Source organism: Syngnathus scovelli, chromosome 2 (assembly GCF_024217435.2).
Source record: "Syngnathus scovelli strain Florida chromosome 2, RoL_Ssco_1.2, whole genome shotgun sequence".
NCBI classification, from domain to species: domain Eukaryota; kingdom Metazoa; phylum Chordata; class Actinopteri; order Syngnathiformes; family Syngnathidae; genus Syngnathus; species Syngnathus scovelli.
The window spans coordinates 25,405,563-25,431,925 of NC_090848.1; the positions used below are offsets into that span (position 1 = coordinate 25,405,563).

The 26,363-nt window shown below is 47.6% G+C and overlaps 1 long non-coding RNA gene across 3 annotated transcripts; it reads left to right on the forward strand.

The window, feature by feature from the left end:
- The first annotated feature begins 5,476 nt into the window (after window positions 1-5,476).
- Window positions 5,477-25,373, forward strand: LOC125988675 (uncharacterized). 3 transcript variants are annotated; one of them, XR_011086492.1, is made up of 4 exons: window positions 5,477-18,449; window positions 18,561-18,638; window positions 18,715-18,986; window positions 19,079-23,839. It is a non-coding gene; the product is annotated as an uncharacterized lncRNA (long non-coding RNA). The 3 variants fall into 3 exon arrangements; XR_011086493.1 differs by adding an exon at window positions 23,841-25,373 and having other exon boundaries at window positions 5,502-18,638; window positions 19,079-19,202; XR_011086491.1 differs by having other exon boundaries at window positions 5,496-18,638.
- The last annotated feature ends 990 nt before the right edge of the window (window positions 25,374-26,363 follow it).

The following is a 26,363-nucleotide window of genomic DNA, read 5'->3' on the forward strand; positions in this document are numbered from 1 at the left end:
AGCGTGCGGCACTGTTGCGCTATTTTTCTAGAATGTCTGCTGTACGCTCCCTTGCTCCTTTTTGCTCCTCTTATTTATTTATTTGTTGTGTTATTTATTCATTATTTATTCAGCGCGCTGTTGTTTACTTGTTTTACTTGATTGTCTATTGTGGGCCATGTCTTGTTACCGTGGGATGGGGGGAACGAAATTTTGGTTTCTTTGTGTGTCTTTGGCATGTGGAGAAATTGACAATAAAGCTGACTTTGACTTTGACTTTGACAATTTAGCATTACAAGATGAAGTGAGGAGGTTAAGTGAAATGATGAAGGCTTCGACACAGCCCCACCAAAACGTGATGCCTCCAGCTGTGAACAAACTTCCTGAAATGACAATCAGACAACAATTCAAGATTTATGGACAGATTGGAGAAAAGGGACAAAAAGAAAGGCTCTCCTACACAAATTTGATGCACCAGATTGATAGAGGAATTAGTAGAGGACACGGTGAGGCTGAGCTCATTGAAGCAGTGGTAAAGGCAATCAGCCCAGTGTTGAGTCTTCGAGACATGTTAGAAATCAAAAGTGACATCACCCTTTCCCAACTCAGAACCATTTTGAAAGGCCATTTCAAGGAAGACAGTTCCACGGACCTGTACCACAAACAACCATTGAAGTAAAAGAGAGACTGCTACTAGCGTCCCGAGATGGTGGATCAGATGAACAGTATAGTACTGAGCTTGATCAAAGGAAATTTTTTAGATCAATTAGTACTGGGCTGTTAAGTGATAACATCAAGTTTCAGCTGAAACCTTATCTAGATGATACGAGAATATCTGATGAAACTTTGATTGACAAAATGAATGAGGTAACTAGCGTTGAAGTGGAGAGGCAGCCAAAAAGAAGGAAAAATGTGGAAGCAAAGTGTCAACAGTGAGTGAAGTGCATACCGAGACGCCAGCCAATCGACCATGCCAGCCTACAGCTGAAGCCGGAGTCAGGGTCCAAGAGCAGTCAACTGAAGTTGTAAAGCCGAAGGGTCGAAGAACACAACCCAGTGAAAACTCAAAAGAGTCAGAACTTCAAGAGACTGTCAGGTTACAACGAGAAGAGATGGCTGAGATTCGAAAACAATTAGCTCACCAGCAAGGGCCGGCTTCGACAGCAAAACCAAAATATAGATTTAAGCGGGGATGCAGAGCATGCCAGGAACAAAACATTGGCGACCAATGTGATCATTGCCTGAAGTGTGGGCAGTCAGGACATTTTTCCCAAGGCTGTCGAGGGCAGAAGCAATACGGAGCAAAATCAGATAGTAGAAATGTAACCAGTCAGACAATCACCTCCCAAATAACAAAATATCCAGCTCAAAGCAACACCAATGAGAACATTCCCGAGCTTCTATGTGAGAGAATTAGACAGCTGGAAGCAGAGCTGGCTAAAAATGAGACAGCCAGATAGACCACCGGAGCAACCTATGCCAGCCACCTTTCATTGTGTCGCCAATCTAAGCTCAGGGCCCTCATTGGAGGAAAGTGCATTGTTGATTGTAGTCTTGGGGGGGGAGTACCAACCAAAGCTCTGTGGGATACGGGGTCACAAGTCACGATTATTAACGAGACCTGGAGAAAAACCTGTCTTCCAAAAACCAAATTAAAGAGCATTAAAGACATATTGGGTGAATACGAGACTCTTGTTGGCAAAGCAGCAAATTTGACACCAATTAATTTTGCTGGGTGGGTGGAATTGAAATTCAAAATGGGTTCAAACAATAGCACAAATTCAGAGATGCTTGTTCCTGTATTAGTGTCGTCAGAGCCAGGGATAGCAGAGCCACCAATTATCGCCTTTAACGTGATTGAACACCTAATACTCAGTGACAATGACCAGTACTCCGATGCAACCCTTGCTGTTGTAAGAGATGCCTTCGCAATTGATTGCAGGAAAGCAACTGTGCTAATTAATATAGTGCGCAGCGTTGACCAAAATGACAAGGAGGGATTGGTAAGGGTCGGGAGAAAAAAGACAGTGATTCCAGCTGGTCAGACAAGAGAAATCAAGTGCAGTGTGAGAATGAGTGGCCGTCCTACCTCTCAGGAAGTGATCTTTGAACCAGAGCTAACCTCAGAGTTGCCGGATGGAATCAGGATTCTGGAAAGTGTGATTCGCTTGCCGAAGGGACACTGGTCCAAAGTGTCCATCCCGGTCATGAATGAGAGTACCAGTGACAGAACCCTCACTCCTCGCACAGTGTCTTCAGCAAGTAAAATCTATTTACCCCATAGAGGTCCAACCAGTCGGCAACAGCTCAACAAATGAGAACAATGAAGGTGAACCTACAGCTACACCGGGAAACAGCAGCAGCAATCATAGAGAGCCTGAACCGGAAATGAATGACCAACAGTGGAGCAGGGACAAAGAGGATCTATGGGACCCACCAGTACCAGTTGACCATTTGTACCCTGGGCTGCAGGAAAAGGTGAGGAAAATGCTTCGAGAAGAGTGTGCAGCATTTTCGAGAGATGACGGGTATGTGGGATGCATTCCATTACTGCAATTAAAGATAAGGTTGACTGACACAACTCCAGTACGGCGTACTTACATCTCTGTGCCCAAGCCACTTCACAAGGAGGCGAAAGAGTATTTGGAGGACTTGCTGAATCGAGGATGGATTCAAAAATCCAGATCCCCATACTCGTCACCCGTTGTTTGTGTACGGAAAAAGGATGGAAGTTTGCGGCTATGTGTGGATTATCGGGAGCTCAACCAAAAGTCTATTCCAGACCGCCATCCGATAACCCGGGTACAAGATGTGCTCAATAGCCTGAGTGGCAGTGTGTGGTTCTCCGTGTTGGACCAATGCAAAGCAGTAGACCACTCACTGCTTTTATAACACCATGGGGTTTATATAAATGGATAAGAATCCCCTTTGGTTTGTCTTCAGCCCCAGACGAGTTCCAACGCAGTATGGAGGAATGCCTAGCATCCATCCATCCATCCATCCATCTTCTTCCACTCATCCGGGATCGGGTCGTGGGGGCAGCAGCTTCAGGACGGACTCCCAGACTTCCCTCTCCCCAGCCAGCTTCATCCAGCTCATCCCGGGGGGTCCCAAGGCTTTCCCAGGCCAGCTGAGAGACATAGTCTCTCCAGCGCGTCCTGGGTCGTCCCCGGGGTCTCCTACCGGTGGGACATGCCCGGAACACCTCCCCAGGGAGGCGTCCAGGAGGCATCCTGGTGAGATGCCCGAGCCACCTCATCCGGCTCCTCTCAACGTGGAGAAGTAGCGACTCTACTCCAAGTCTCTCCCGGATGACCGAGCTTCTCACCCTATCTCTAAGGGAGAGCGCGGACATCCTGCGGAGAAAACTCATTTCGGCCGCTTGTATCCTGGATCTCGTTCTTTCAGTCACGACCCATAGCGTAAATCGACCGGTAAATTGAGAGCTTTGCTTTTTGGCTCAGCTCTCTATTTACCACGACGGACCGGTACAGAGTCCGCATTACTGCCGACATTGCACCGATCCGCCTGTCGATCTCGCGCTCCATCCTCCCCTCACTCGTGAACAAGACCCCAAGATACTTAAACTCAGGCGTGTCAAGATACTCGGGGCAGGATCTCATCCCCGATCCGGAGAGGGCATTTCACTCTTTTCCGATCGAGGAGCATGGACTTGGATTTGGAGGTGCTGACACTAATCCCGACCGCTTCACACTCGGCTGCGAACCGCTCCAGTGAGAGCTGGAGATCACAGCCTGAAGAAGCCAACAGCACCACGTCGTCTGCAAAAAGCAGAGACGCAATGCTGAGGTCCCCAAACCGGACCCTCTCGACGCCTCGGCTGCGCCTAGAAATTATGAACAGAATTTGTGACAAAGGGCAGCCTTGGCGGAGTCCAACCCTCACTGGGAACGAATCCGACTTACTGCTGGAAATGCGGACCAAACTCTGGCATCGGTGATACAGGGACCGAACCGCCCTTATCCGTTGGCTCGGCACCCCGTACTCCCGAAGCACCCTCCACAGAACCTCCCAAGGGACACGGTCAAACGCCTTCTCCAAGTCCACAAAACACATGTGGACTGATTGGGCGAACTCCCATGCACCCTCGAGGATCCTGCCGAGGGTGTAGAGCTGGTCCACTGTTCCACGGCCAGGACGAAAGCCACACTGCTTCTCCTGAATCCGAGGTTCGACCTCCCGACGGACGGTCCTCTCCAGCACCCCTGAATAGACCTTACCAGGGAGGCTGAGGAGTGTGATTCCCCTGTAATTGGAACACACCCTCCGGTCCCCCTTCTTAAAGAGGGGAACCACCGCCCCAGTCTGCCAATCCAGAGTTACTGTCACCAATGTCCACGCAATGTTGTAGAGGCGTGTCAGCCATGACAGCCCCACAACATCCAGAACCCTTAAGAACTCCGGGCGGATCTCATTCACCCCCGTGGCCTTGCCACCGAGGAGTTTTTTAACTACCTCAGTGACTTCGACCCCAGAGGTTGGAGAGTCCGCCTCGGAGTCCTCAGGCCCTGCTTCCACAATGGAAGGTGTGTCGGTCGAATTGAGGAGGTCTTCGAAGTATTCTCCCCACCGACTCACGACGTCCCGAGTCTAGGTCAGCAGCACGCCATCCCCGCTGTAAACAGTGTTGACGTTGCACTGCTTCCCCCTCCTGAGACGCCGGATGGTGGACCAGAATTTCCTCGAAGCCGTCCGGAAGTCATTCTCCATGGCCTCGCCAAACTCCTCCCACGCCCGGGTTTTTGCCTCAGCAACCACCGAAGCTGTGTTCCGCTTGGCCATCCGGTACCTGTCAGCTGCCTCCGGAGTCCCGCAGGCCAAAACGGCCCGATAGGACTCCTTCTTCAGCTTGACGGTTTCACTTCCCGCCGGTGTCCACCAGGGTTCAGGGATTGCCGCCACGACAGGCACCAACGACCTTACGGCTACAGCACTGGTCGGCCACCTATACAATGGAAGCGCGGAACATGGTCCACTCGGACTCGATGTCCCCCGCGTGGGAAAAGCTCTGCCGGAGGTGCCAGTTGAAGCTCTTCCTGACAGGGCATTCTGCCAGACGTTCCCAGCACAACCCTCACTGTATGTTTGGGTCTGCCAGGTCGGACCGGCATCTTCCCCCGCCATCGGAGCCAACCCACCACCAGGTGGTGATCAGTTGACAGCTCCGCCCCTCTCTTCGCTTGAGTGTCGAAAACATACGACCGCAAATCCGATGACACGACTACAAAGTTGATCATCGAACTGCGGCCTAGTGGGTCCTGGTGCCAAGTGCACACATGGACACCCTTATGTTTGAACATGGTGTTCATTATAGAAAATCCGTGTCTAGCACAGAAGTCCAATAATAGAACACCGCTCGGGTTCAGATCGGGGGGGGTCGTTCCCACCAATCACGCCCTTCTAGGTCTCACTGTCATTGCCCACGTGAGCATTGAAGTCACCCAGTAGAACGATGGAGTCCCCAGAAGGAGCGCTCTCCAGCACTTCCTCCAGGGACTCCAAAAAGGGTGGGTACTCTGAGCTGCCGTTTGGCGCATAGACACAAACAACAGTCAAGACCCATCCCCCCACCCGAAGGCGGAGGGAGGCTACCCTCTCGTTCACCGGGGTGAACCCCAATGTGCAGGCGCCCAGCCGGGGGGCAATAAGTCAGGACCCGTCCCCCCACCCGAAGGCAGAGGGAGTGTTGGAATAATTTTAACTGAAGTTTTGGCCTGCCAGACCTGGAGGCCTCGCCTTTACGAGTTTATCTTTCCTTTGATCTAGGTTCTTCCTTTTTAGTGATAGGGATGTCTTTTGATCCCTGTCAGCCATTTGTATCCTTCCTGTCCTTATGTTGTCTGTGTGTTTTTGTTCCCGTAAGAGGCCTTCACTAACAATGAGCAGGGTTTATTTGCATAGGTGACATGTTCTTTGTTTGATTCACAGGAACTTCATTCCCTTTCATTTAGATGTACGTTTGGTTCATAGATTGTAGTTTATCAGACCTGTTTTTCTTTGTTAAGGGTTACATACAGTTAGAAGTAGTTGCATAAAAGTTATCCCATATTTACTCAATGTTTGTTTAAGGAACTGCATACAACAGAGAAGGCTTTAGAGGCCGAGGGAGAGGAGTTGTGCAACCTCCAATAGAATGCTGGAGTTGCGGAGAAAAATGTCACATGGCACATGACTGCACAAGTAAACAAAAACAATAATGACTGGTACAAGATCAAAATACATCAAATTCTCATGTAATAAAGTGGGGACCTGGCAGCCAAAATTAAAGAGAAATTAGCTTAAATATACAGGAGATATTCGTGTTAAAAGGATATAGTAAGATAAAGAAACACTGAAGTTAAAACTTGCAAAATAAATGGAAAAGAATTACAAATAGCTTCTAAAACTAAAATAGAGAATACATCTGACAAGTAAGATGAGCAAAAAGGTGTTCTTAGTACGCTCTATGTGGTCTTATATGTTGTGCGTCATCCTCTTGTGCTGCTGTGTGTGTGTGTGCGTGTGCGCGCAGAGGATCCTCATGAATGTTGTGTATATGTGTGTGTGTGTGAGTGAGATGTGTGTCCTATGGAAGAAATCAGTAATGGAGAGTGTTCAGGAGGCTGTTGAGCAATAATAGGGTAATTGAGAAGTGGATGATGGTGTGCTTAGGTTGGTTGGAGAACCTAAGATGAACAGTGTGTGGCAGTAGAGAAAAGAAGACCTGTGTGGCAGAAAGTGACTAGAACTGTGGCTTGATAGGATGAGAATAAGAGACAACAAATGTTGTGTAGAAGACAGTGAAAGATGTCGTATGTGAACATGATGAAAGGGGGCAACAGCAAAGCCTGTGACCAATCAACATTGATGCCGCGTCCCTCGCACAGGCGGTGCTATGGCTGTGGGCAAGGCAGGGAAAGTGTGAGTTTCTCAGAGAATGTTTGAAGCAGAGTGATGCTTAAGGAAGATGTGACAACATTAGCATGAAGGATAAAAGACACTGATGAGAAAAAAAGGTATAACCAATACGTCAAAATAGAGGATGACGTTTGCGCAGCGTTGTTTGTTGGTATTGTTTGTGAGCTGTGTCTCTGCTGTTTTTGTGTTGTCTGTGTGCTGTCAGTGTTATGTGTTAAAAGGATGAAATTGGCTAATATACGTAGGTGTAAGGGATCGGACAGTACAGCCAAGTGCGTAGCGACAGACTTTATTGTGGAAGGGGATGATGGGGGTGACTGGCACTGGGGTGGCTGGAGCTGGAGCGGCAATCTGGCTGGGGTGGACAAGCAGTTCTGTGGATTCGAATTGTAAGTCAGATTCTCAGGGACAGATGAGCGAAGCATCACGGGACAGACTGACACTCGGGTCTGCGCTGGCGGCGCTGATATAGCGCTGTCCATGAACCCGTGGCAGGTGACGGCGATTCCACTGACAGGGTGGCGTGGTCCTGTCGCATGTGGCACCAGCACGTGACAGAACCCCCACCCCTACAAGGGACGGCTCCCGACGTCCCCAGGAACCAAAAAAAAAAGGAAGGCAATACCCCGGGCAACCAGGTGGGGGGGTCAGCACACCGCCGAAACGTCCGACACCTCGCCAGACGCAGGATCGACGGACGCGGGAGCAGAAGACCCCGGTACCGGCGGACAAGACCTCCCCGGACCCTCACCCCTGGTCTCCTCGTCCCTCCTCGGGCGCCTGCGCCGAGGACCCGGTTGGTCCGGATGACAGCGATGGAACTCCGTGATGAGAGAACGGTCGAGTATCCAGCGGCTTGGAACCCAGGAGCGGTGCGCGTCGTCATAACCCTCCCAATCCACGAGGTATTGGAGGCCACGACCGCGCCGCCGCGATCGGAGCAGGGAGCGGACAGCGTATCGACGACCTGGGGCGGCGGCGGCGGAACGGGCGCCGGCGCCAACGCGCTCTCATGGATGGGCCGCACACGGGACACGTGGAACGTGGGGTGAACCTTCATGGAATCTGGAAGGAGAAGACGGACTGCGGCCGGGCCAATCACCTTCTGAATAGGGAACGGTCCAACAAAGCGGGGCGCCAGTTTGCGGGATCCCGCTCGCAGCGGCAAATCCCGCGTCGAGAGCCACACACGCTGCCCCACTCTGTACTCCGGAGCCGGCGTCCGGTGCTTGTTCGCCTGGCGGGCGTAGCCTGAAACAGAGCGGAGAAGAGTGACCCGGCCCCTCGCCCAGGCACGATGACAACGACGGACACAAGCCTGGGCCAACGGGCACGCCACACCACGCTCCTGGTGGGCGAACAAGGGTGGCTGGTACCCGAAGACGCAGTGGAAAGGCGAAAGTCTCGTGGCCGAGCTGGGGAGGGAATTGTGAGCATACTCTACCCAGGGAAGCTGTTGGACCCACCCGCGCTGGTCCCCGGCGGCCATGCATCGGAGAGACCTGCCCAGTTCCTGGTTCAGGTGCTCCGCTTGACCATTGGACTGAGGGTGAAACCCCGAGGAGAGGCTGGCCGTGGCGCCAAGGAGTCGGCAGAACTTCGTCCAGAAGGTGAAAGCGAATTGAGGACCTCGGTCTGACACGATGTCTTGTGAGAGACCGTGGTGACGAAACACCTCTCGCACCATGATGGACGCAGTGTGCTTCGCAGATGGGAGCTTAGGCAGAGGGATGAAATGCGTCATCTTGCTGAAACGGTCCACCACCGTGAGGACCACCGTGTTTCCCTCTGAGGGGGGGAGGCCCGTGACAAAGTCGATTGACAGGTGAGACCAGGGACGCTGGGGAACCGGCAAGGGTTGAAGCAGCCCGGCCGGAGGACGAGTAGACGTCTTGCAGCGGTTACAAATTGAGCAGGCTCTGACGTAATCGCTGGTGTCCACTTGCCAGGTGGGCCACCAGAAACGCTGTGCCACCACGTACCTCGTGCGTGCAGCGCCGGGATGACAGGCCAGGCGTGAGTTGTGCGCCCATTGCAGCACGGACGACCGCAGGCCTTCAGGGACGAACAGGCGACCCTCCGGGCAGTTGCTGGGGCCGGGTTGATCGCATGATGCGGCTTCCACTTGGCGTTCGATCTCCCATGTAAGAGCCACCACCCGAACCGAGCTCGGGAGGATAGTGGGAGGCGGACCCTGTCCCTCCTCCCCCCCAGGAAACAAACGCGACAGGGCCTCCGCCTTCGCGTTACGGGAACCCGGTCTATAGGAAAGAGAGAACTCAAACAGGTCAAAGAGCAGAGCCCACCGTGCTTGTCTCGCGTTCAGTCTCTTGGCCGATCTCAGATACTCCAAGTTGCGGTGGTCGGTCCAGACGATGAACGGAGTGGTGGCGCCCTCCAGCCAATGCCGCCACTCCTCCAAGGCCAAATTGACGGCGAGGAGCTCCCGATTACCGATGTCATAGTTTCGTTCCGAGGCTGACAGGCGGCGAGAAAAGAAGACGCACGGGTGGAGACGATCGCTACGTTGAGACAACACCGCCCCGACACCCACGTTCGAGGCGTCCACCTCGACCACGAACTGTCTGTCGGGATCGGGAACCCTGAGGATGGGAGCGGATGTGAACCTCCTCTTAAGCTCCTGAAATGCCTGTTCTGTCCGTTCCGTCCATTTGTACGGGGAGGCGGGGCTGGTAAAGGCGGTGAGGGGTGCGGCCACCGTGCTGTATCCATGGATAAAACGGCGCTAAAAGTTCGCGAATCCTAAGAACTGTTGCAGCCGCTTGCGTGTTTCGGGAACAGGCCATGACGTGACCGCTTGCACCTTCCCAGGGTCCATTTTGATGGATCCCTCACGCACCACGTAGCCGAGGAATTTGACAGAGGAGGCGTGGAACTCGCACTTCTCTGCCTTCACGTAGAGCGAATTCTCAAGGAGCCGTCTCCAGCACCGCCCGAACATGCTTGATGTGCTCAGGGAGCGAGCGGGAGAAGATGAGGATGTCGTCCAAATAAAGGAACACAAATTTGTCCAGCATGTCTCGTAACACGTCGTTTATAAGGGACTGGAAAACCGCTGGGGCATTAGTGAGCCCAAACTGAACCACCAAGTACTCGTAGTGTCCGCTCGGGGTGTTGAAAGCTGTCTTCCACTCGTCTCCCTCCCGGATGCAGATCAGGTGGTAGGCGTTGCGAAGATGCAGCTTTGTGAAAATGGTGGCACCCTGAAGGCTCTCGAAGGCGGAAGACAGAAGAGGCAGAGGGTATCGGTTCTTTACAGTGATCTTGTTTTTTCCCCATACACGGGCGTAGCGTGCCATCCTTCTTCTTTACGAAGAAAAACCCTGCTCCCGCAGGTGATGAGGACGGCCATATGATGCCGGCTGCCAGGGACTCCCGGATGTATTCCTCCATAGCCCGGCGCTCAGGAGCGGACAGGGAGTAGATGCGTCCCTTGGGAGGGAAGGTGCCGGGCAACAGATCGATGGCGCAATCGTAGGACCAGTGTGGAGGAAGAGAAGTGGCCCTGGCTTTACTAAAAACCTCCTTGAGTTCGTGATAAAACGCTGGGACATTGGAGATGTCGGGACTGTACCTGGGCGGGGCTCTGCCGAGTGGGCTGGTGGCCGCCTTCAGGCACACGCGATGGCAGCGTTCGCTCCACTGCCGAACAACCCCCACCTCCCAGTCCAGCACCGGGTTGTGCTGCCGCAACCAAGGGTGCCCCAGTATGAGCTGCTGTCCTGGGAGGGAAAGAAGAAAAAACTGGATGGTCTCGTGGTGATTGCCGGAGAGCAGTAACTTAACTGGTTCCGTCACGAAAGTCACCTCGCCGATCAGACGGCTACAATGGCATTTGCGGGAATGGACGGGCTCAGAGGGAGGAAGCCGACACCCCACTGGCGTGCCAGGCTAATGTCCATGATGTTCCCCTCGGCGCCGGAATCCACCAAGGTCGCCCTGTTCTGGTCGCCCTCCGCAAGCTGGACGCGTGCCTGTAGCGTGAGGGTGCTGGGACTGGGAGAGCCGGTGCTGGTCGACGCCGCGTGAGCTCCGGCCTTTTAACGGGCACCCTGCCACCCGATGACCCCCCTCCCCACAGTAAAAACACAAGCCCAGTGAGAGGCGTCGACGGTGCTCCTCCGAGGGGACACGAGCCCCTCCCAGATCCATGGGCTCGGCGGGTGGTTGGCGGGTCCCCTGCAGACGGAGGAAGGTGACCACGCGGGTTCCGCGGGGACCTCCTCTCCCGATCGCGCCGCCGCGTCCGGATCCGCCGGTCTACTCGGGCCGCCAAGTCCATCACTCCCTTCAGGGTTCGCGGGCGATCGTAAGAAACCAGCTCGTCTTTCATGTACTCAGCCAGGCCGTTGAGGAATGTGCTAACGAGCGCCGGCGTGTTCCATCCGCAGCTGCCGGCCAACGTCTGGAACTTAAGTGCGTACTCCGCGACCGATCGGCTACCTTGACGCAGCGTCGCCAGTTCCTCGGCGGCGTCTTCGGCGGCGGAGCCCAGGTCGAACAGGCAGAGCAATTCCTCCGCGAAGGCGTCGAATGACTCGCAAGCTGTGGCCATCCTCTCGTATCCGGCCAGACCCCACAGCCGCGCCTCGCCCGTGAGGTGGGTTAGGACGAACCCGACCCTGGCAGATTCCGACGCAAACGTGACAGGCTGGAGGCTGAACATTATACGGCAGTTAGTCACGAATGCCCTCACGTGCTTGGGGTCTCCGTTAAACTTCTCGATGTTGCCAAGGCGGGGCTCCGGGTCGTCCACGAGCCTCCTGTCCTCGGCAGATGGGCGGTGCGGGGGTGCCGTGACAGCCGGGTACGCAGCCACCGACAGTCTCTGGAGGGCTTGGGCCATCTCCTGCTGCTGTAGCTGTTGTTGTCGACCGACCTCGATCAGATTCTGGATGTCGGCGGACAGGCTCGCTCCAGTCGGCTCAATGCCGTCTCGTCGTTCGCTGGCATGGTCAGTCTGTACTGTAAGGGATCGGACAGTACAGCCAAGTGCGTAGGGACAGACTTTATTGTGGAAGGGGATGATGGGGGTGGCTGGCGCTGGGGTGGCTGGCGCTGGAGCGGCGATCTGGCTGGGGTGGACAAGCATTTCTGTGGATTCGAATTGTAAGTCAGATTCTCAGGGACAGATGAGCGAAGCATCACGGGACAGACTGACACTCGGGTCTGCGCTGGCGGCGCTGATATAGCGCTGTCCATGAACCCGTGGCAGGTGACGGCGATTCCACTGACAGGGGGGCGTGGTCCTGTCGCAGGTGGCACCAGCACGTGACAGAAGGTGCACAAAAGAATTTATTAGACTGTAGTCTATCTGATTTGCACGGCAAAACAAAATCAATTTTGAAAAAATAGGAAGTAAAGAAAAGCAAGCAATTTGTTTACTGGCAGAAACTGGTCCACACTGCATTAATGCCTAGCCTTGATGAAACAAAATTTGAGAGATGGAAAGAACTTGTTTTCTGGAATTGGATGAAGAAAAATTATGTAATAACGACATTTCAAAGCTAAATTTAAAATTTGAGAATAAGAGAGCGATTGAGCTAGTTAAAGTTAGGAAACAACAACAATTAACTATTATATTAATTTACTGGCAGTTATTTTGTTGATTTTTTTCCGATTAGTGGACTGGTTTGTCACTTTGAGAAAGAAAGAATTCCGATACAAATGGGCAGCAATATTATCTGCCCGTACAAATGAACCGATACATATGGGCAGCAATATTGAGCCATGAAGTTGTCACGTGATGTTGACACATGGCTCAACAGGGGGGATGAAAGGACAGTTCAGTCGGCTTTATACAACATATGGATTTGATTCATATTCAAAACATTTATAAAAAAAAAAAAAAAATTGTAGAGCTTGTTTACCATGTGCTAAACTCATTCCACAGGGTTATAATGCCTGGTCATAATAGATGCATTCTCAAAATGGATTGAATTGGCTTCAAAATAAACACTGAATGCGAACACAGTGGCAAAAATGTTATGTAACGAAATAATACTTTGGCAACAACAGCTGTAGAAGTTAAAGAATGAAATTAATATCTCTAAAATGAATGTTTGATAATTGGTTTCAGGTAACTACCTATAAGAGTAACTGGTAAAAGAAACAATTGATTGCTAATGGCAAAACAAGCTGCAAACCAGAGAGAATAAAAAGAAGAAAAAAAAATTGAATATGTCATGTGTATGGGTTTGCGACCGATTCTTTATGTTGTACCATTACCATTGACCAAAGATTGTGTGAAATCTGTCACGTCTACTGATTGTGAAATGTGCAACAGAGCGTTCTATATAATATCCGTTGAGGAAAAGAAAAGAAACCATTGCTTCTAGAGAATGTAGTCAAGCAAAATTGTATATGTATCGACACGCCAAGATCTGGGGAAAAGCTGGTAAAAACCAAAATGTCTTTAAATTTGAGAGGTGACGATGATCTGACTTTAATTGATGCAATTAGAGTCCCCAGAGGAGTTCCTGATTAATAAAAATTAATTGACCAAATTGCAGCAGGATGGGAGTCTTCCATTTGTTGGTGGTGTACGATAGACAAAAACGTAGACAGGATAAATTACATCCATTACAACGTGCAAAAATTGGGCAATTGGACACAAGCGGGGCTTGAGGCAGTGCATGAACAGCTAGCCACAACTTCCCTAATGGCCTTCCAGAATTGCATTGTTCTTGATATGTTGTTGTCTGAGAAAGGAGGGGTCTGTGCAATGTTCGGAGAACAATGCTGTACCTTCATCCCCAACAACACCGCCCCTGATGGGAGCCTGACTGTTAGAGATTTGCTCACTCCAACTTATTTTGCAAGAACCACACGGTAGACAAGCAAGTTCTTTTAGACACCTGCAGGTGGAGAGTCCATTCGTCGCTGTCTGAACAGCGATGATCGAATGAAGTCTAACTCAGGCCTCTTGCAGGAGCATTTTTATTGAAAGAAACAGAGTGGGGGTATGGGTAGGCTGGCTAAAGCCCTTGTCCTCTAGTCTAAACATGTCAGGGGATGTTTTACGACCTTGTGATAAGGAGGACAAGGTAATGTATTTATTACCTGTTGCATTCCAACATAATCCTACGATAAAGATAACCTGGAAAACCCTAACACTGACAAAGGCCATTGCAGGCCTGCGATCCCTCAACACGAGGATGAAAGAGCACTCTGGTGTGGACACATCAATGTGGGACAACTGGGTGCATGCCTTTGGGAAGTATAAAGCCCTTGTGTCCTCAATTATAATATCAGTTGCAGTATTTACTGCTATACTCACCTTGTGTGGATGTTGTTGTATTCCATGTCTGCGTGCTCTGTTTAATCGTCTCATCACTACAGCAATATCGCCCATGGAAGACAAGATGGCCCGGGTATGCCTAATGTCTGAACGCCAGCATGTTGATGATAACGATGAAGATGAAATTTTTGCACTTGAGTTTACAGACTTTTCCCCAGATCTGTGTGTTTCCGAATGATGATGATGCAACATTTATCCTTTTTAGTGTTAACATATTTGTGCTCATACCTGTGATCCGACAACTGAAAATCAAATGAAGTGGTTGTTTTTGGTGATGTAAAAATTGAGCAAATATGTGATAAACAGGAGGAAATGTTGGAATAATTTTAAGTGAAGCTTTGGCCTGCCAGACCTGGAGGCCTCGCATATACGAGTTTATCTTTCCTTTGATCTAGGTTATTCCTTTTTAGTGATATAGATGTCTTTTGATCCCTGTCAGCCGTTTGTATCCTTCCTGTCCTTATGTTGTCTGTGTGTTTTTGTTCCCGTAAGAGGCCTTCACTAACAATGAGCAGGGTTTATTTGCATAGGTGACATGTTCTTTGTTTGATTCACAGGAATTTTATTCCTTTTCATTTAGATGTAGGTTTGGTTCATAGATTGTAGTTTATCAGACCTGTTTTCTTTGTTAAGGGTTACATACAGTTAGAAGTAGTTGCATAAAAGTTATCCCATATTTACTCAATGTTTGTTTAAGGAACTGCATACCAGTTACCTCACGTTTGCTTAATGTGTGTTGAAGTGTTTCGGACAAGTTACTTATTGTTATTGTGTGTTAATTTACCAAGTAGATAAAGTTAGCAAAGGTTTAGTTGCATTTGTTCCACAGCAAAGTGACAATCAACGTGCTTCAAGGTATTTGATCATAGTCGAGGACGAGTCACCCAACTGTGATCGAAGACGGCTGGTTGAGGAAAGAGAACCGCCTCTGCGGGGGGTCACGAGCCAACAATGAAGTGGTAATTTACACCATACTACATTCTTTAGCTAATCAGCGTTGCTACAGACACAATCTCCCCTCCCTTAGTGTAGCAACGCCTCTGTAACCAGGGCAACCATAACATTAAAAAGAGGGGCACGTGGAGTAAGGTCGTTTAGTCAAAACACAAGTTATAAAACACAAGATATAATCAAATACTGAACGGTCACGACGACTCTGGCCGTGTCCATGATTTAGAGACAAACATCAGGCATGCATTACACAGTTCTTTAAAGGTCATTCAGCTATTTGGGCAATATATCAAAAGACATTTATTTTGCAGTGCACAGAAATACATATTGAATGGTGAAGTTGTAGCAACTTCTGTTATTATCGTATTATCAAAGAATGTCTAGTTACGTCGTCCTTATTGGTTGATTACGTGAATATACTTGTCTGCTTATATACTTTATCCAAAGAGATGTGAGCCTATCTGTTATTGTGGCTATGCGAGTTTTTTTGTCTTTTGACCCTATCCCTTCAGAACCAAAGGTCATAACAGCCATCACACAATCACTCCAACTTGGATCTGGCGGATGTGAACCATGGATGTGTCCAATTGTCATTTCCACAGCATGTGATCATGTGGAAAAAGAAGCGATAGCACCCACAGTGTTGGAAATCTCCTCAGAGAAAATAAAAAATGCACAAGAGAAGGACCCAGTCATTGCCAAAGTGAGAGAATGCGTCTCAACTAGGCAGTGGCCAAGTCTGAGGGGAAGGACTAAGAATGATGATCTATCTGTCCTCCTAAGAGAAAGAAACAAGCTATGTGTCAATCAGGACGGTATCTTGTACCGAGAGTCTGCAACTCGATTCCAGTTAGTACTTCCTGCAGCATTCCATCCGCTGATTTACTAGGAATTACATGAGAAAATGGGATTGGAGCAAACATTGAGCCTCATACGGGACCGATTTTATTGGCCACACATGCAGAGGGATGTGACCCACTTTGTGACACAAGTGTGCAGTTACCTCAAACGGAAGCGTCCAAGCAAGCAGGCGAGAGCACCACTCGTGAACATTGTGACAACGTACCCCTTTGAGATGGTCTCAATAGATTTCCTGCACTTGGAAAGCTGCAAGGGCGGATATGAGTATATCCTTGTTGTAATTGACCATTTCACTCGATTTGCTCAGGCCTATACGTGCACCAATAAAACTGCAAAAACTGCTGCGGAGAAGATCTTTGGAAATTTTGTGCTCAAGTTTGGATTCCCTTCAAAGCTTCATGATCAGGGAAGGGAATTTGAAAATAAGCTCTCCTCCAAACTGGAGGAGTATAGTGGTGTCAAAGGTTCACACACAACTCCGTACCACCCTGCCGGCAATGGCCAAGCAGAAAGATTTGATCAGACACTCTTGTCGATGCTATGAAATCTGCCAGAGCACTCCAAGTCAGATTGGAAGAGTTCATTAGCCAAAGTGGTACATGCATACAACTGCACACGGAGTGAGGCAACAGGATATGCACCATATTGTCTTCTTTTTGGTAGGAGCCCCCGCCTTCCTGTGGATATCATGTTTGGCTTAACACCAGTCGATCAAGCTGATTCTCACAGTGATTACGCCAGTAAATGGAGGACGTGGATGCAAGAGGCGCACAGACTGGCTTCAAAGACTGTTCAGAAGGGCAAAGACCGCTCAAAAAGGCTGCCTGATCAAAAGATGTATGGAGCGGAGCTACAGCCAGGATGTCGAGTGTTGGTGAAGAACTTCAAGGATAAAGGAGGACCTGGGAAACTTAGGTCGTATTGGGAGGAGCAAGTGCACGTGGTAGTAGAGAGGAAGCATGAGGACAGTCCAGTCCGACCAGAGAATGGGACTGGAAGCAATAGAATATTGCACAGGAACCTTCTTCTGCCCTGCAACTTTCTGCCTGTTGAGGAGGAGAGTTTGGAAAATAAAAGAAAGGAGAAACAAATCTCAAGAACTTTAAAGCCGAAGGCATAGAAAAGATGTTTGAGACGGGAGGAAATGGATTCGGAAATCAGCTCCGACGACGTTGGGTGCTGGAGAGGCATCACCGCACTTCCAGTAGCACCCTCAGATCAGCCTAAATATCAGCTGAGAGTGGAGGCAGAAGAATTCTACCCAAGGATGGAGGAAGAGGGTGTCGAGGAAAGAGTTGAGCAATCACAGCATGACGATGGGGGAATTGTCGAGCCTGAAAGAAAGTCGTCGCCTGGAGAAGAGGTGGACTCTGACCAGGAAGGGTCATCTGATGAGGCTGATGAGAGAGAGACCAGCTCTCCACCGAAGAGACGATATCCTTTTCGCAACAGACAACGACCCAAAATGCTTACCTATGTGATATTAGGTCAACCCTCAATCACAAGTAGATGTAGGCGTTAGTCATGATTCAAGCTAATGTTCAAGTTACTTACTATGTTAGAGAATAATTCAATGCGGCAGGCTTTGATGTCTATTCATATGCAAATGAGTTAGGGGGTAATAAAATTTTATGACCTATTGATGTTAAGATTTATGGCTTTTTTTTATTGGGGGTCATAAATCACCCTCTTTTGATTTGTGGCGGGGTTGGGGGCATCAAGATGGCGTCAGTCGTGACGGCGCCATCTTTGACTGTCGCCATTTTGGTTTGCTGGCGCCATTTTTAAGATGTGGATATGTATGGGCATGTATTTTTATGAATCAAGACAGGTGCAGCACCTGAGCTAGCTTTGCTAACAGCCCTCTGAGCTACCTTTGCTTCCGGCCCGTACGTGTGAGCTTGAAGAGAGCCTTTTTTTGTTGAGAAGAGGAAGGGAGGGGGTTAGAGAGGCGTCATTACAATCATTACAGGTGGCAAAGTTGGCTTCAAGAGAGTCGCATATAATTTGAGAAACAATAGCTCAGCCAAAGTTATCTGAAAGCGGGAGACGCATGTAATTTGGTAAACATTGCTTTAGAGGATCAAGGGGGTTTTGGAGGATCAAGGGGGTTTTGTTGAGAAAATCACACTGCTACAAGTCACAAGTTATCTCTAATGTAATTTGACAAACAATAGTGGAGTCGTCATTACTGGGTCATAAGGATATGAGAAAGACCTCTTTGATGCGTCATCAACAAGCGGCCAAAGTTATCCGATTTCGTGCGACACGTGAGCTCATAGGCGTGGTCTTATCCCCGCCGAATTTAAACTTTGGTGTGGACAAGCATCATTTTGGAGAAGACAAGACAAGACAAGCCATAGCTCGGACCAACGGGGGTCGAAGCGCGTCAAAAAGCTGTTTTCGAGAATGGTTAAAGGTAAATCATTTTACTACATTTCTCACAATAATAATAATAACAAATAATAATGATGATAAATAATAATAATAATAATAGGTTATTTTATAAAACAAGATGTATTGTTTACAGACAACATCGTTTTTGCCGATGTCCACGCATCTTTTGACGACGATTTTAGCGACGTTTACCTAACACAATCAGACTACGGTGAGTCAATCGCGCATCTAAGATAGTTCATATAGAGGGTATTAGTTGCTGATTTTATTTTTTTTGTATGCGTCAGATCTCCTGGCCGCTGCCACTAGAAAAAACAATCGGCCGACACAAGCTACCTTCGACCGCCATATTGGAGCAGTCGAAACGTCCGACCGCCATATTGGAGCAGTCGAAACGTCAGCGCCAGCGCGATCGGAGGTATCAGAGTCACGTGCTACTGTTGAAACCAATCCACTCTCAACCCACACCGTTCAGCCGGAATCAGCGACGGACTCAGAACTAGTTGAAGCTCTGTCTACTTACGAGGGCTTGAAGCATCATCAAGAGTCGACAAACAAAGTTAGAAGCATTTCCTTCTATGTTATCATTCGACTTGCTATTTTTGATAATATAAAGGCTTAACCGTTTTTTTTTTGTTTTGTTTTTTATAGCCACTTCCGGGTGAGCGTCGTGACACGAAGGCTCAGAGAGAGAGCAAGGGGCGGAGGAGGAGGAGAGGGCACCCCTTCTACAACACGCACCACTCAACCAGCAGGGGGTCTCTAAAGTGTCGTGGTAACTGTGTCTACAAAAGACGGTTACAAGAGTGTTTTAAGATTATACGTGCTCTTACAGATTTAGCCGAATCAAAATAGGTTTGTGTTGTTTCTGTTGTGTTTTGTAAAAGAAAATATAATGGATCATCCAAACCTTACGTCAACGGAGTCAGATTTCTTAGCAAACATTGATGAAATAGATTTACCGTCATTTAGCGGGCCAAGCCAAAGAAGTGACACACCAGAGCTAGATTTATCAAACGTTAACAATGTGTGTACGAGTCAAATAACAGATTTGCTCAACAATGTGAGCACGGCTTTGTCAGAGGGGGAGAGACCAGACAGTCCTGCTATTCTCACTCATTTACAGGCTGTCATAGATGAATTGAACAATCAAAGTATGAATGAAGGTCGACAGAGTCCGACACAAATCCCGTCACAATTGTTAAACATGATAGCAGAATTAAACAACCAAGCTAATGGCAACAACGGGCGTATCAGTCCTGACATTCCTGTGCAATTGCTAAACATGATCCAAAATCTAAATACACAGCCTCTGGTTGACCCGTTGACCGCTAACACTGTCGATTCATCATCGTTTGCTGTTGACGATGTTCAGCCGATATTTCAGCCTAACAACTGCTCTGTTATAATTGATCACGAAATAGACGTTACTGATGACAACACACCAGCATTTCAACACACGCCCCAGCAATCTAACAACGGTTCTGTATTAGCTGACCAACGCGGCGGTTCTATTGTAATCAATAGGCCGCATTTCAATAATGTAGAGGTAAGGCGACGGTTAAATATACCATCGCAACAGAACATTAATGATTTTGCAACCTTCTACCTCCAGATTGAAGATAAAATAGATGATGTCATGCAAGAGGTAGCTAGCAGGGCACAAACAGGTGATGTAATTCAGATAGAGCTTGCGGCTGGTAACGATAGAGCTCACATCTACCAGCAAACTAGTGATATAAACTCTATCAGAGATAATGTATCAAACTTGCTTGAACGTTTAGCCCAATCAAACACAGAGCTTCTGGCTGATGAGGGCTTAGAGCTCATTGTACAAATAGTCACACCATTGCGTGGTGGTGGTGGAATGCGTCGAAGGCTGTTGAACACTACCAACAGAGAGATTTTGAGGTTGAAAAAACGACACCTACACATACCTCGTAATAAAGACAATAATTTGTGTTTCGCTCTCTCACTAACCTATCTGCTAAATGACACACTCACGACAAAACAGGCCACAAGGCAAGCGCGACTCTTACATGAGAGTGTAGGATTGGATTGTCAAACACCTGTGAGTCTGGGCGATGTCCATAAATTTGAGAAAGTCCTCAAACGGAAAATAACTGTAATGTATCGAAAAGAGGACTGCCGCCCCATGACCTTCTTCGACACGCGTTACCCCAAAACAGATAACGATACCTTATTTGTCTTAAATCTTGAGGGCCATTTTTACGGTGTGAAAGCGATTGAGGCCTTTGTCGGCCACGCATTTTTTTGCAGGCATTGTTACAAAGGGCATGAGAATTGGCAACAGCACCATTGTGAAGGACACTGTGGCGTTTGTCTTGATCCATGCTGTAAACAGCGAGGGTTTAAACCTGTCATCTGCCCCGACTGTAACAAATCTTGTCGTAATGAGGAATGCTTTATCAAACATAAAGAGTCTCGATCAATGAATCGTGTGAGCAACTGCACTTCATACAAAAACTGCTTAGAGTGTGGTCTTCACTATTATGTGAAAGCTGATGGTACCGGTGCTAAACATCGCTGCCCCGTTAAAAAATGCGCAGTGTGTGATGAGATCATAAATCAAGATGACGCCTTGTTGAACCCTCACATGTGCTACATTCAGCCCATCAAACCTCAGCCACCGTGCAAAAATGTAGTCTACTACGATTTCGAAACTTATGTAGATTCAGACGGTTTACACAAACCTTTTCTCATCTGTTGCGAATCAAATAATGGACTGGCGAAGCATTGGTATGGCACAGATTGTGTTGATGAATTTCTCAGATTTTTCCGAATGCCACGGTTTAAACAAACTACGTTTGTTGCACATAATGCGAGAGGTTTTGATTCATACATACTGATAAGGAGAATGCTTGAATTAGGTCTCAAACTCGACATTCTGATGCAAGGGAGTAAAGTTCTATCATTTGTCGATTTAGACACAAAATCTCGATTCATAGACTCTCTCTCATTCTTGACGATGCCTCTAAGCGCAATGCCTAAGGCCCTGGGGTTTGAAGACAAATCAAAAGGTTACTTCCTACACAAATTCAGCTCTTTAGAGCATCTAAACTACGTAGGGTCTCACCCTGACCCCACGTACTACGGCACCGAGCGAATGTCACCCTCCCAACGATCAAAGTTTGACGAGTGGTATGCCAAAGAAGCTAGCAATGTGTTTGATTTTGCTAAACAGGCAATAGCCTACTGCAAGAATGATGTTGATCTGTTAATGCAAGGGTGTGAAAAATTCAGGAGTGAGTTTTTTGAGGCCACCGGAACAGATCCATTCAATGCGGTAACAATTGCGTCGGCGTGCATGAAAGTTTTTCGAGCTAAATTTCTGACTCCTCAAACACTAGCCATTACACCATCAGACAACTATATGCGTCAGTACAAAGCTTTCTCGCACGATTCTATTCAGTACATGCAATGGATCATGCACAGCCAAAATATCCAAATTAGACATGCGTTGAACGGTGGTGAAGTTAGGATAGACAACTACTTTGTAGATGGTTATTGTGAAATCGGGGGCGTAAAAATAGTGTTTGAGTATTTTGGTTGTTATCACCACGGCTGCGCAGAATGCTTCGACCTCTCTAAAATATGCCCGACAACCAAACGCCCTTTTCAGGAGAGGTTTGATAAAACACAAAAGAAAATTCAGGATCTACAGCTTAGACAGGATGTGTACCTTGTAATTATGTGGGAGCATGAATGGTTGCAAATGAAAAAGATGGACATAGAGGTGAAGGAATTCCTTAAAAAAAACAAATTTCCTACACCGCTCAAACCGAGGCAGGCTCTTTTTGGGGGCCGAACAAACGCATTCGTTTTAAAATACATGGCAGAGCCAGACGAGCGTGTGTTGTATGTTGATGTGACATCATTATATCCTTTCATCAACAGTACAGCCACATACCCAATCGATCATCCAACGATTATCCACGATGATTTTAAAGACCCTAGGTCGTATTTTGGTTTCATCAGCGCCACAGTCAACCCACCCCGTGGTTTATATTTTCCCGTTCTACCGTTCAAAACAGCTAAAGGTAAACTCGTCTTCACACTGTGCCGCACATGTGCCGAGTGTAACAACCAGCAGACGGCTTGTACACATAGTGATGAGCAAAGATCGTTAACAGGTGTTTGGACAACCCCTGAATTTGTTAAGGCACTTGATCTCGGGTACACGGTTGCGGAAATTACAGAAGTGTGGCATTACACAAGAACGAGCGACACAATTTTCCGTGATTACATGCGAACATTTCTAAAAGGTAAACAAGAATCTTCAGGTTATCCGCCTCACGTGGTCAACCAGGCTGACCGAGAAAGATACATAGAAGGGTATGCCATTCATCAGGGTATCCAACTCGATCCTTCCAAAATTGCTGTAAACCCTGGCAAAAGGCAAGTGTCAAAACTCTGTCTTAACAATCTGTGGGGAAAACTCGCGCAACGTGACAACATGACAAACACAAAAATTGTGACAAAATCAGAGGATTTTTTTGAACTTTTGTTTTCAGGTCTGTACAATGTGAAATTCTTCCATTTTATCAATGAGAAGCTCTCAATTGTGCAGTATTGTATCAACATAAACAACGAGATCCCCGCCTCAAAAACATCAAACGTGGCTGCAGCGTGTTTCACAACAGCCTATGCACGCCTAAAAATGTACAGCTATTTAGAAATTTTACAGAGGCGTGTCCTTTACACAGATACAGACAGCCTCGTGTACACTGCGAAGCCAGGTGAAAGTGTTCTCCCGCTAGGGGATTATCTGGGTGATTTGACAGATGAGCTTTCGAACGACAGCATTTTAGAATTTGTCTCAGCCGGTCCCAAAACATACGCTTATAAAACACGAGGGTCATCTCAGACGGTCATGAAGGTAAAGGGTATCACACAAAGTCACGAAAGCGGTCAGAGCATCAATCTCGACAGCATGCTCAGTTTGGTTCAAGGCTACCTCGATACAGCAGGTGCAACCTCAGATGTGCTTTACGCTCCCCAACATAATATCGTTCGCGATAAGAGAGGGTTTCATCTCAGAAACGTGTCATTTTCCAAGCGGCTTCGTGTGGTGTACGATAAAAGAAGGCTGCTAGAGCGAGGCACCACTGAACCGTTTGGCTACTGATATTTCTATCTATCCATACGTGTGTCTGTGTGTGTGGAAATGGCTTTTAACCAGATCGAATTCGACCCCAGATTAGAACTTCCTTTTTCATCCCTAGTAGCAGGGCCTTCGGGTTGTGGCAAGACTTTCTTTGTAAAAAATGTATTGCAAAATCCTGAACATGTTCTGAGAAAAAAAACTGATAATATTGTCTGGGTTTATACTTCATACCAGCCAATGTACGATGAGCTCAAAAACCTGAATAAAGACATTGTTTTTATCAAGGGGCTGCCTGAATCTTTTGACGACGAGAAGCTGTTCCCGCCACAGCAGCACCATCTGTTGATTCTGGATGACGTCATCTTCCAAGCTTCGGATAACCCTGAAGTGGTTCGAATATTCACCCAATATAGACATCATAAAAATTTAAGCGTTATAATGCTAACGCAGAATGTATTCCATCAGGGCAAATTTAGCCGTACTATTAGTTTAAACAGTAATTATTTGATTTTGTTCAAAAACCCCCGCGATAAACTGCAGGTGAGTGTCCTGGCGAATCAAATTTCTCCCAGCAACCGGAAGTTTTTCCTGGAATGCTTTGAAGATGCTACAAGAGAGCCGCATGGGTATTTACTGGTAGATTTGACACCTTCATGCCCAGAACAATATAGACTACGTACAGGTGTACTACATAACCAGTGGCCTGTCGTTTATATACCCAAACAATAAAACGATGACGAAGCTTTTAAAAACAAACGCACCGTTACTCAAATCTCTGTTTACATCCAAGCCGGCCAAACGTAAGCATTTGCTACTCAGAGGCCCCAGTAGTTTGGTGAAAGCATTATGTGAGATTGCTCTAAATCTTCTTAAAGGACATGTTCCCTTAAAATCAAAACTTTACAAGAGACTTAAAAAGCAAAAGAAAAATATCCGCTTTTTGGCTGATAAGAAAAATACTTTGAAGAAGAAAAGAGCTGTGTTAGTTCAGAAAGGTGGTTTTATATTGCCGTTACTGGCCGCTTTCGCACCTGTTCTCGGGAGTGTCATTAGTGGCTTTATGAACAAAGCATAAAATGAGTTTGAAAACGGCTCAGAAAATGTTCCTGATTTCGCCTTATCAGCTCGAGAGGCTGAATCGACCAGCTCCGACCATCCGTGATACAGCAGAGCATTCTTTGGATGAAGAGATGAAACAGGTTTTGGATAATAAAAATTTAAATCAATATGAAAAGATCAAAATTTATCAGACCTTAATGCAGCGTTACTTGGGGTTGGTCAAACAAAAAGACTCCTAGCAAATTCCTATTACGATTCGCCACGAAGACAATGAGAGGGGTGAAATAAAGACCGCTGATGAGAGCGCAATTGATGTGACAGGTAGACGCTATGATGATATTCTGGACGCCATAGGTCCACGTTTCCGACGCAATGCCAACTATGTGCTGAAAAGACTATCGGCAGAAGATGTAAGCTGGACGCCGTTAAGTGAATTTGTTTTTAGAGGAAAAACTATCAAAGGCTCCCATATGAGCGATCTGTTGAGACATTTGTGTACGAGTGGGAAAAAAATCAACGAGAAGCCGGTAGGATGGAGTGAATTTCTTCGAACGCTAGCACGGTTAAACTTGCCGGAAACAAGCATCTCCAACCCCTTGGCTCGCGCAGATTTTAAACGTTTGAAATACGCTACAGGTGAAGATGGGGATGTTTCTTATGTAGAAGATGTAAACATGATGAATAAAAAAAAAAGAAAGAGGACATCACCGGTAGTAAAATGGGTTAGTTATTAGATGACACTATTGTTGTTAGTGGAAAAAAAACGCATGACTCTGTAACTCTCTTTAACAATGTTTATTGAATAAAAGAGATTTTATAAAACATTAACATGGTTTCAGACAATGACATGTTTTAAATTTATGCAACGAACATGATGTTTGCCCGCCGCGCATCCGGTCTGGTCTTCGGCATTTTTTGACAAACTCTCTAACCATCGCGTCGTTATGGAGAGGGTCGGAATTGTAATGAGTCAGCACTTCACGATAAGTGTGCCCCCATCCGCGTTGGCTTAAATAATACACACAGTGTTGACCGCAGGTGTCTGTGAGCTCGTGCTGCAACTGTCCGTTCTGATAGTCGATCCGTTTAGAATGCTTCTTCAAAAATCTGTATATACTCGCCGGGTAGTACGGTCCGTCCGGTGGTAGCCCAAAAGGATCAAAGAATGTGGCCGAGCCGTCCGATTCTAAAGTCAAAACGAGCCAGTGCTCTCCGGGTAAATGTCTTGGATGCGTGTTGACGATATAATGTTTCGGAGGCGTGTCTCTGACGTCAGCTAACTCATCCGATGCGAAAACGCCTCCAAATAAGGTTCTCTGCATCCGGGTCATAATCATGTCCAATTCACGGCCGTTCATAGCGTTAATAATAGTCCATCAATACTTCCCTCTTAGCATTAATCTCTATAAGCGAATCATAAACCGCGTATACAATGAGGGTTGCTGTATGTGGTAATGGGGTTCTGAAGCGCAAATCGAGTCTCAGCACCCCGCTATTGATCGGCGTTAACGCGCCTGAGTCATCCACCTGACTTAAATTGAAAACAAAAAGTGAATAGCCCTGAGTAAAATCCTGTTGGTTTATACAGAGAGGTAAATCTTTTAGAAAACGCCCCGTTGCTGTGTATAAATTATGAAATTCACGTGTACATAGTCCAGCTTCGAAATTGGGCTGAAAAGGTTTGGCAGGTATTTGTCGACCTTCGTGGCTGAGAGCTAAATACTCTATGTTATAATGCAAAAAATTAAA